General features: G+C 42.5%; 1 protein-coding gene across 1 annotated transcript in view; it reads right to left on the bottom strand.

Moving 5' to 3' along the window:
* DOCK2 (dedicator of cytokinesis 2) overlaps positions 1 to 12486 on the bottom strand; it is a 2333210-nt gene that overhangs the window by 999959 nt on the left and 1320765 nt on the right. The window lies entirely within an intron of this gene.

Here is a 12486-nt window from a genome sequence, read left to right as displayed (position 1 = left end):
TAGATAATTAATGTACCATGCCCCTACAGTGACATGGCCCTAACAGCTATTTTCACCGTGACAGGCAAAGCTGTCCGATGTAGAAGGCTAGAGTACAAATTAAAATACTCATACCGTATTGGGAATTGGACCGCTAACCACTAATTTAAAAAGTTATTAAAACTCCAATGCAATGGTGAAGCAGCATTTTTAATACATATTAAGGAAAAGAAAATTACCCTTTACTTGCATGAACTATGAGAATTCTAATTAGCATTAGCATATGTCAACCCCGAAGTGTGAAAGCATGTGAAATTCCTCCAAGGAGCACACATTTGGCTGACCTGAATTGGCAGGGATCTCTTTTCGAAGCTCAATAGAATATGCAGAGTGGGTACTGTGGGCACCAAACTGTCAATTCCTGCCTGGCAGGTCTATTGAGTCACATAAATACCTTTTCACCCTCCAATAGAAGCAAACAGAATTCTAGGACATTTCTTTTGCATCTCATATCTGGTTGCTGAAGGACCCCACTTTTGCCTACCACACTTCTGTCTCTGGGTTTGTTGTAGGTACAGCGACTTCTTCAAACTGGATTTTAGTGTTAGATGTGTACAATTGTACATTCCCTGCTCATTCTCCCAGCATCAGAGCCCAAGTTTAGTGTGGGCGAAGGCCTTCACCATCTTGATTTGGCTTGTCACATTGCATTTTGAGCCTGTTTGCAGAAAAGTAAACATGAACTACTACAAAAGTAGGTAGAGAAGGGGCTGGGAACCTTTACTCAATTGGTCAAAGCGAAGTTGAGATTGTCTTAGGATGTCCTCATCCACATGCTGATAAACCATACAACGCTGGACCTTCACCCAGCCTTCCTCAGAACACTGCTAGACTTGTGAAAGGATACCAGGCGGACTGAACTTGCTGCACTTGGCATCTGAGGCCCGTGAGAAGGACCTGAGAAGGTAGGACTCCCTTTCACTTGAAAACCAGAGGACAGAAGAATCTCCATGGATCACAAGGCTGATCCCTTGGGTGGCTTCAAGGAAATAAAGCTGAAGAAGACATTTCTGTGAAGAATCTCAGCTGACCAGTGGCAACTGGACCTGAGCTAGATTTTGCGGTTACCCTCTTCCTTGAGAGTCCCAGAGTGCTTCCTCTGTGGTTCTTAGAAATTTAAGACTGTGCTTGATTTGGCAACAAAAGAACTTTGGGAACATTTTAAAAAATGCTGTTCTAGAGTTGAAAGGGTTCCAAACACAGATCATTTCCCCCTGGCAAATCCATGGCATCAGATTGAATTTCAGGTTTGTTCTACATGACAAGGAGTTTTTCCTCAAGAAAAACAACAATGTCCTGTATCAGATTTGTACTTAGAAACTTTTTCGAACTTCCCTAGTTCCAGGCCCTTATGGGGCCAATGTACATGGTGTACCCGACTTGTGTTCCAGTGTGGTCATTCTCAAATCGCCCCCATATCCAAGCCCAAAGCAAGTATTGACTATCATTGATGTGTTGCACTTTTGGATTCTATTTTCCCTTAAACCTTTACAAAATCTTTACCACGGTTCCCCTTTATTTGATTTTTGTTGTTTTGGTCTCATTTTCCTTATCAATGTTTTTGCTATTTATGTAAATCGAAGTGGGCCTTTTATTGTGTTCTGTTTTTGAACTTTTAAAGGTTTTGGCTTTACACATTAGTGTTAAGTCTCGCTGCTCTGTATCATAGCTAACAGAGGTTGAGGTCTGGTTTAAAATATTATAACTTTGACTGGACCTAACACAATAGTGACCTTATTACTTTTGCTGGGCTCCAGTTCATCCCAACTCAAAAACCCCTTTCTCATTGAGGTTATAATAATTACAAGGTTCCAAAACTCTCTAAATTAGACACATAACTCTGGGTTCTTTGCAATCTGTGCTTAATGTACTTAGATCTAAACATAAGGTGGGGGTTACATAAGCTAAGTAAGCCTGCAGATAACTTATAATTTGTAATCCTGTAGACTTTACATTCTAAATCTTTAGAACCAAATAATGCTAACACATCCTTTCACAAAGAGGATTTCCAAGTAGTTTCTTTAAGATGCAGGGGTGAGGTGGAGAAGCCGCAGGGGGTGGCTAAAGCAATGCATTAAACTGACCTTATTTAGCTTGTTCTCCATATTTTCTCCGGTCTTTCTTTTTATCTTATTTCTAAGTGTGTAACCTAGTCACTTTAAACTCCCTCTTTTACCCAGTCTAAGCTGTTTAGAAAGCTTCAGTCTCAGAAGCATAGGTTTGAATCCCACCACTCCCAACAGTGTCAGGCTATGTTCACCTGAGTGGGTAATTTTAGAAGTCAGAGGAGTGTCAAAATAAAAGATCTCCAGGTCCACAGTAATGACAAATTAAGTTTTAATTCCACAACATTGAGAGGGGATCACTCAAGGGACCTTGATTCCTGGGGTAGACATGGGTGAGCAGTCTAATGATTGATTGAAGAAAGGGTGCAAAACTGGTATCACAACAATACCCTAGTTTGGATGTCCAGTTAGAGATTGTGTCAATACAATACATTTAACACATATATCTTAAATACATTTAACATTTAAACAAATTCAAATCAAGGAAAAGTGAAAAATACAATAAAAACACAATACAAAATTATAACAAAATTTGGCACGTAACTGAAGTGGGCTCACTGGACCAAAGAAAAGAAGATGTAATATATAACATAGTTATAAAACAAGCACAATTTATTAAGATAAAACACAATGCCATGCAAGAAAAGTTCTAATGTTTACATAGCTCAAATGTTATGAATCTTTAGTGGTTGCAAACAACAACAAATAAAAAAACAAAGCAGCGATGCAAATTGTGTCCTTGACAATCTCAAACTGCTATTGATTTGCAAACCTCTATTGATAAAGACACTATTAGACATAATGGATGACTGTAACCTCCTCACCAAAATTAAATACTTTGAATCTCTTTTGTATTACATTAATGCTTGGGAACCTAAATTTAGACAACATCAAAACTATCCAACAGAAAGTAAATACAATAATATCACCATTGTCAATAATACCTCCAAGGCAAAGAGACAGTCTCTTTGAGTCAGGGCATATATTTGTGGGTATATTAGAGGTATGGCAATATTCAGAGTGCTTCTAGGCACCAAGCAGCAACCGCCAGGAGTGCTCAGCATGTGAAAATAAATAAAAATCGACAACAATAATTAACACTGATTTGTCCCAAGCCGAGTCACCACCATCTTAGCTGTAACTGTGGTAACTGTGTGAGTCTATCTCTCTCGTAGCCCATCTCCATCACTGGTGCAGGTTGAGATGAGCTCAGTGGATGTTCCCAAACATTGTTGCATGACCAGGTTGAACCTTCAGTAAACTATCCTAATCTTGTAGTGAGTCGTATACTGAGTTCGGGCTCCCTGGGCCCAATGGGCTGGCTACGGACTCAAATGCTGGTCAATATAAGCAGCAGTATTAGGGCAAGTAAGATGCCATCAGCAGGTCGTAGATTTACTTCAGGTTAAGAGAAAGTAGGCATTGTAGCAGCTCCACATGCTTGATACAGTAAAACAACAAGGGTTTCATAGAACTCCAATTTCAAGAAAGGACAAGAGAACTGCTGCACAGACTTATTCTCACAGTCAAGCAATGTCCAGTGCAACTCACAATTTTATAGTGCCAGGCCAATCAGCATGGCCTCAGCAGGAATCTCTACTTTATGTCTCCAAGGGTTGCTTTGGTAGGAAGAGATGTGTATTGCCCCATGCGTACCGTAAATATTTGAAAAACAGGATGAAGAGCAGCACTCATCCTCCAAATTGCAAATGCCATTCTTACCTTATGACACATGAATATGAATATTTAAGTGTGACCCTAACTTAGTCCAACCAGTAATGTTTGCGAACCATTTGTCATATTTCATACACACTAATGTTCACTTTGGGTTACTCCTGCAATGATTCCATATAATGTGTATGAACATTATAGTTAATAACAAAATTGAAGCATAAAGAGGCCTTTGAAATACTAAGCCTCTGAACTTCCATTTATATATAGTGACCAGCAGAGAGTGCTACTGTGTGCACTACAATCTAAACATTAGCTGCTCGATCTAGCAGGTTTAAGGCAGATTACTTTTTTTAGGATGAAGGATGGTGAGACCAATGGTGGTCTTGTCCTTCAGGGCTCACCAAAGAACCGTCACCTCGAAGTGTTCTAGTGGTTTGTGGCCACTAAAACTATTGCCAAAAAAAGAAGTCATATGGGTACCACTGGTGATTAAGGATAAAAATGACAGGGATGCCTACAACAGTTGTCAGGTTGTAAGCCTGCTATAAAGGAACAATGTCACTAACATACACTACTTCTGGAAAAAAACTCACTCTGGAAAATAAACTACAGCATTTCCAAACAGGTTTATGTCTCATTCCTGATGAGGGTGGATTCTAAAATTTTGAATTAGATCATCAACTGAGGAAACGTCAACTGAGGAGCATATTGTGCATCAGAGCTGGGAAATTACAGGAATGCACCGTACAATGTGAAGTACGACACAAGGTAACTTCTGAGCTGCGTGATTTGTTAATAAACATGCCCCTAAGTATACTGGTAAAAGGGAAAATAAAGTATTTGACACCAGCCAGCTGCAACTGAATCACGGCGTTCCCCAGGGCTCTTCCCTCAGCCCAACTCTGTTTAATATCTATATGAGACCTTTGGCTGAGGTGGTTCTTCCCTGGGGAATCCAACTCGTTACCTACGCCGATGACACGCAGCTGGTGGTTTCCTTGGTGAGGAACGATGTTTTAAATCAGGGGATCAACAATCTGACCCCGTGTCTCACCAAGGTTCTGGAATGGATGACTTCCTCCTTTTTAAAGCTAAATGGGGCCAAAACGGGCATCATGCTCCTGGGTTACAAAGCCCCAATTAATCTTGACCCTTGGTGGCCTCACTGCCTAGGACCCCCCCCCCCAGCACCTAAGACTCATATAAAAAGCTTGGGGTTCTGGCTAGACTCCTCCCTAGGATTTCACTACCAGGCAAAAAAGGTAGCCGCAACCTGTTACGGGCTGCTGAGAGTCTTAAAAAAAGTGTTAGACCTTCTGCCATTCGAAGCCAGAAGACTGCTAGTCCAGTCGTTGATTATGTCACGGCTGGATTATGCAAACGCCGTCTATATGGGGGCCCCAGTCGGCACCATAAAAATTCTGCAATCTGTACAGAATTGTGCTGCTCGACTGCTCATGAAAGTCCCCAAAAATTGTTCAGCGAAAGCCGCACTTCAATCCTTGCACTGGCTATCCATCAAGGGAAGGATTACTTTTAAGACCATGTGCCTGGCGCATAAGTCCATCCATGGTGCTGGCCCGCCTATTCTGGATCCCCTCTTTCGTCGCCACCAATCAGTGAGATCTCTGAGATCCAACCAGCGGAACTTGCTGGTAGTTCCCAGGATGAAGCTGGCCCGGATGGGTGGCCGTCGGCTTTCTGTGCATGCAGCTAAAGAATGGAACGCACTCCCAGATGTCATCAGGCATGAGTCAAACCACCTTGCTTTCAGGAAGCGCTTAAAGACACACCTTTTCCAATAGTGTCTTTATTTTCCTTTGTCTTACAGCGCTGGGATGCTCAAGAGTAGCCATGCGCTATAGAAGAAGGTATTCATTCATTCATTCACTATTGGGGCTGCAGTGTTCTCTGCACCATGAAGGAAGAAAACGTTTCAATTGTTAGGTTGAACCTACTAGGCAGTGCACGCGCTGTTGGTTGCAAAACATACTGTGGCTTACCAAGAACACAGAGGGGTTTGGAGCCCACCCATTGCTCACCACTGGTTGGCTTTCCTTGTCACTCTGAATTGCCAGCTTCTTATTCGTGTGCCAAATTGTAAATCTTGTGCTTGTCCCTCCCATGGAACACTGCCATTTTACACTCCCTTTGACTGGCTGCCATTTCTGCTTCCACTGCTTGGTTTTTAGAAAAAACTTTTTTCTAATGTGTTTAGCACTCCATGGGAATGCATGTGTTTTCAAGCAGTCTCCCTTGTGTACATCTCCCCCCTGCAATCTGTGTTTCTCTGTACCACTTCTCTTATACCCTCCCTCTTGTACTCTGCCAAGTGGGTTTCCCTAATGCTTCCACAACCTGCACCCTCTGAGTTCCTTTCTCCAACCCCTGTGTTGCTCCCTGTCCATCCTAACTTCCTCCATGTTGCTTGTGCAGCCTCATCAGCCCCCCGTTGGTAAAGGGTTAACTAAAAAGAATAAAAAGTATGTGCCCCATTTCGTATGCACACTCATGTAAGGTGCCCACTCCTGCAAGATGACGCAGGCATCCACGTCATTGGCTTTTTTTTTTTAACCTTTAGCCACACAACACACTGCTCAGTTGCTGTGGGGCGTGGACAAACATCATTGGCAAAACCAATATGCCTCAAAGGTGAGACCTATTGGCTTTACCAATGCTTGTTTAGTTTGTACAATCATGATGTAACACAATTATGAGACCACCATTAAGTACGGAATCTGGGGCAAAGAGCATGTAGTCTAGGGTAACTAGTCAGATACTATTCACCCAACTGAAACCTGAGATAGCCCAAAAGCCAATATGAACACACATGCCAGAATTGACCATAAGAGGAATGGAGGGAGGGCAATTTGATGCTGGAAGTCGCAGAGTCAGACCTCGGGCATCTTGCTGAAGCTGCCCTATTGTCTTAGAACTATCGAGGACTACCCTCTCACCTTTGGGAACACCAGCCAGTAGACTGCAATCTCATCATTAGCAAACCCCATCTTAACTAGGATCCACCAGCTGATTCCAATTCAGCTCTGCCATTGAAGTTCACAGCTGAGAAGGGGGAGAGGGTTATCGTTCAAATATCCTTTATTTATCAACAAAGCTATGAAGTGGCCCTTGACCCAATGTTGGAAGGGAAGTGACCGGAAGGGAATGGAAGTGAAGGGCAAAGATCCTCATCACATTAGACTATGGCAAATCAGCATCTTGTTTCTAGTGAAACTGTAAAAGACTTTTCACATACTTGCTCGCAGAGTGCTTGTAAATCATCCTAAAACTGTCTGCGGTGTTGGAGGAACATTAATCTTTCCTGGTAGGTCGCACCAGAACAACTGGCCTTCTACATTACCTCAGTGACCACCCCCTACTGAGCCTCTCAAGGGTCTCTTCCCTCTGACACTCTTTATGGCGTATATTGTCTCTCATGCAAATAGTTTTGGTGACTACCACATGGTGTCCAATTGTTTGCAGGCAGGAGATACATATCATGTGTGTGCCTTGCAAGATGGCAGTATATGACCAAAGTACACAATATGCTACCTATTATGTAATTTTTTTATTTTTGGGGGGATGAGATAGTTTGCTTTAAAACGAGTTTTTCAAATAGGAAAATGTTAGTTGAAACTAGTAAGAGAAATACTAACTATATTGGTTGTTCGTCTCTATACAAAATGAAGCGAACATGCTTAACGATCTAGTTAAGGATAACGAATTTACAATTAACAGCATGTGAATTATTAAAAGCAGTATCTGTCTCTAGAATGGATTGCTGGCGCCGTGTTCCTCAGTTTGCCGCTAACAATGACTGCTGATCGAACACGACTTTGCTGATTTAAAAAAAAAAAATTGCTCAACTGCCAGAGAATGATTTGCTGCAGAATCGTACTTGTGCTTACAGTGTTTAAGTTATCCAGTGCAACTTGCAGGTGCAGTGCAGGGAGCGGCCACAGCTCATAAGAGGCTAAGCCTTCATAATATCACCCAAAATATGCAATTATTAGCATATTACTCTCTGTGCACGTACTGTTGCTGGTGGCCTGTCTTTCTGTGCATTATAAACAAAGGCATTTAACCAGCCTGGAGGTTGCAGTGAGGTCCACTCGATCGGGATAAAAACCAACCCCATGAAGACCGTCGGTCTAACGTGCACTGTGGTTACACGTGAGCACACTTACTTCACTTCTCTCAAAATACCGTGTTTAAAATGAATAACTGCACATCAAGTCTATACTGAACTTTAATATGTTAGGACATCAGTTCATAAAGGCAAACGCAGAGAATAACCGGCAGTTAATTATAGGACTCTAGACAGTCACTTCAACCATCCGAAAATAAATCACGCTCATCATTTTCAGAGAAATAAATCAGAGAGCATTAATTAAAGTCTGGGAGATGATGGACACCTTTGATTTATATTGCTGGGAAATCTGAGGTGATGTGCTATTTTCATGGTTTTTATTTGTATTTACTCTTGGCACCTTTGTATTTAGACCAGCATTTGTTCAGAATGTATTACATTAATAAAGGAAAATATGCATTACATCATTTTCACTAAGGTATTGCAGCCTCTATCGCTATGCTTGCAAACGTGCTTCAATGAGATGTCGTGACCTCCTTCCGCAAAGTGTAAGTCAGCCCATCAGTTTTCTGGGGTGCAGTAAGAGTGGGCTCCCGTTGCTTGTGAATGCAGAACATGGCTCTGGTGTTTTCCATCCTCATCAGGATATCCAAGCTCGTTGATATCTGCAGTATGGTCATCAGCCTGCCGCGTATAAGCCAAGGCAAACTCTGTGACATCTATGTGCAACATACCCTACTGAGGTTGGAGTACAGTGGGGACAAAGACAGGGTAGTTCCTCCTTGTAGTGGTGTCAGGAGGACTCAGAAAGCAACGGGGCATAAATATCTATTTCAAACTACACTGGGCGAGAGTGAAGTAAGCCATCATGACATTCTTAAGGTGGGTTCAGTGGGGTTCTTCCGCTGCAAAGTATTTGTAAAAAAGCTATGCCAAAGCATTCGTTTTACAATACAATTCTCACATAAAATTATTAAAAGCCATTCTGAAGTTGAATGAATAAGGTACTCTTAAAACCTCTACCCTTTACAATCATTCACACTAACCACTACCACACAACATCACATGGCTCCACATCCACACAACCATATCTTGATTCTCTGTTAATCGCCAGCCAGTCAAAGCAACTACAAATCGCCCAACTATAATCATCGACATAAGCAATAGTGAATTTTCAGTTTCACTCTACTTACAAAATACTAGGGGTAGATGGAACTTGCAGAGTTTCACTCCACAGAATTCTATGGAGTTTAAATGAAAATTTGGCAATATTCCATGGAGTTCTGCAAAGGGGTGGATTGGGCATGTCGTGCTGATTTTTAGTGCTGGGAGCTCGTTCCACGCTGAGAAATCAGAGCGAACAGTACCATGCTGTGCACCAGACGGCGCTGCTTCTCGAGTTGAGTTTGTTGTAGCTCGAGTAGATTTTCTTTTTGAGCAGCAGCATTCTGGCCACGACCGCCCACGTTGGTGAAATTTCCCCGGGAACCCTGCTAGCGACTGAAAAACATACTAGGGGATGCCAAATCTCGCTCGTGCTCACCAACTTACCGAAGGCAAGCCGCACACAAGAAAAAACTCCACCACCCGACGGTTTGCAGAATTTGGACAGAACTCTTTTTTATTGCCCACTTTAGTGACTCTCATAGCTCCCAACTACCTTTCACTGACAACGCTGTGACCTGGATCAATCACAAAGATACTCTGGCACTTCAGGATTAGATGCTGCTCATACCATTTTCTCCCACACACCATGTAACAACCACAAATGTGCTGGGGTAGGTATTATTTTAATTATTCACATTCATGCTCACCTCCCTCTGTACTTTAAAATTTTGATACTGCAATTAACCCACTATCACCTGGCACTCAACTCGCATTGGTCCTAGATAGCCCAGAAGGCAGGGTGAATTGTATGTTAAAAGTTGGACCTGTGCTTTTAAATTTTACATGTCTTGGTAGTGAAAACCCTCAAATTCGTTTTTCACTGCTGCAAGGCTTACCTCTACTATATGCTAGCATTGGAGTTACCTTATTACATTTAATAATCTGTACTTTCCAGGTGGAACCAGGTAACCAGATCATGTTTGGTGTCTTTGAAACTGGGAGGAAAAATCCTCTCTTATGGTAAAGGCGTATTTTAAATTACAGTTTTGAAAATGACGCTTTTAAAAAATTGGCATTTTCCTGCCTTAGCCTTTTAGTGCATGTAGCCTGTCCCTGGGTCACATGACTGGGTGTAGACGACAGCTCTGCTTTGTGTATACCTCCTAGAAAGCTACACATGATAGAGAGCTTAGGTGTGTCTGGAAGGGCCACCACTGGCAGGATGGGAGGGTGGAACTGGGCACAGCCCTACTTACACTTAAATATCGCTGTGTGCTGCCTCCACACAAAAAGATGCATACCCTCTGTAGTTAGTCTAGAGCTGGGGCGGGGAATGCAGTATTTATGGGGACTTCAAAGGGAAGCCTCTGGAAGGTTCTCCCACCTTCCAGAAGAAGGACGCCAGGTATAAATAAAAACTGGACCCCAGACACCACCTGTTCAGTACCCCTCTGGACCTGTGTATAATCTGCCATCAAGTCGGACTGCTACTCTGCTGGACCGCTGATCTGAAGGAACTTCTGCCCTGCTGTGCCAATCTACCTGCCTGCTGCCCTCTTGCCTGAGCAAGCCCTCTTGCCTGAGTGAGAAGGACTGGACCTGCATCTGTAGAACCCAGGACCCCACTGTGACTCCAAGGGCAAGTTGGCCGGCTCCTGACGTCAGCCTCAAAGACAGAAGGCTCCAACAACCTTGAACCCAGCACCTGGACTCTGCAATCTGTGAGTCCGACCCTGCCACCGCAGCCCTGGACCCTTGGAAGTGGGCCTGAAGGTGCTCTGCTAGCCCATCAATGGACCCAGCAAAACCAATACATCTCCTCGGCTTTGTGTTGCAAAGCTAATCCTCGGGAACGGATGCAATGCCTAGAAGGCACAATGCATGCACAACACCAAACTTCGCATTGCATGCCCTCATCAGCATGTTCCTCGATGACTAAATAGGACCTAGCATTGCAGCTCCACAGAAACTTGGAACCAACACATTGCCTCGGATGCACAACACCACCTCTGTGTAGAACCTCACAAAGCTCTGCAACCAGGACCTAGGGTACTTTGCTCAGCAGACCTAACTGGGTCCCTGCAGCATCCCATGCTCCATTGCGGTCGGCACAAACTTGTGACTTTGCTTGCTCCAGTCTGATGCATCCAGATTTCCACATTTGGTGATTTGTGCTTTTTTTCCACTATTTTCACTGCAAATGTTAAACCTGTGGATCTTCGATTCTACCGATTGGATTTTTGTCATTTTGATCTTGTTTTATTTATTAAAAAATGACCATTTTTTAAAACTGGTGTGGGATCCTTTTGTGGTGGGATTTGCCTTTGAGTTTAGCCTGACTGCTCTGTGCCAAGCTACTAAGGGTTTAGCACAGATTAATTTAGGGTTTGCTTAACTTCACCCTTAGAGGAATTGGTGTTGCTGCTTGAGAAGGGGTTCACCCTCCTCAACAAGTAACCCAATTTATTACAGTTATTATGTACCATTGAAATAAATGTATGCAAGATAACATTAGTTAAACATTCAAATATGTTCACAAAGTAGGAAAGTAATTTATTTAGTTATAGTGCATAGTTAATGCAGAGTCGTCAGGTATTTTCTTTTTACTTGTAAAATGCTTCACATTACCTGACAACATTCCCTTTAAACCAGGCCATACCTATTGCTGTTGCCATTGTTTGGTCACAAGGTTGTTGATCAATAGATGACAAAATAGCCATTGTTAAAATCTGTTTCTCCCCTTTGCATTTTTTTCCTTTTTATGTCTCACCTACGAACAGCTTTAACTGTGTGTTGTCAAAGACTTATTGCAAACATAGAGGTGGCTTTGGGTGAGCCCTTTATTCATGGCTGGGTGGATTTTTCATTTACCTAATTTTACTGCTCCTGATTCCATCGCCTGCCTCCCCATTCTGGTGTTTGTCGGTCCCATGAATATTTGAATCTCCCTGTTTTCCATTGTGCACACATCTGCAGTAGCCTTCTTAAATGGATTGTTTTAAAGCAATAGAAAATGCATAAAAAAATGGCCAACACACATCCGCATAGAGGCCATCTAGCATTGGCAAAGCTAATAGTTTTCACAGGGCGACCTGTTGACTTTGTCAGTGTTTGCTTGCCAATGTTCTGTTAGATTTTCGTTTTGGCGGAGAATTGATGTCTGAGGAAATTTCATACCCTCCTTTTCAACACTTGTCGCTCGAGTAAGCGCTTTACTTTCCATGATTTGTAGGTGATTTGATTCCCTTTAAAAACTTCAGAAAAAATGCCAATATATGTGCTGCATTTACCTTCACTCTATAAATAAACTAGCCCTTCTTCAAAACCAGTACTTTACAATTCTATTCGATTTTGACCCATAAGAGCTGTTCCTTTACATTATTCAAGTGTGCTCAACAGTAATTGTTTTCTGTTTACCTCTTAGGGAAATATGTGGATGCCAATCTGTGGAAAAGGTAAATGAATGGACTTTTCTCCAAGGGGCGAACATGAAGCACTTTTCATTGGAAT

The sequence above is a fragment of the Lissotriton vulgaris genome, chromosome 7 (genome assembly GCF_964263255.1).
Source record: "Lissotriton vulgaris chromosome 7, aLisVul1.2, whole genome shotgun sequence".
In the NCBI taxonomy this organism is placed as follows: Eukaryota; Metazoa; Chordata; class Amphibia; order Caudata; family Salamandridae; genus Lissotriton; species Lissotriton vulgaris.
Note: the sequence above shows the minus strand (reverse complement) of the source record. Positions and strands in the feature narration are given on the sequence as shown.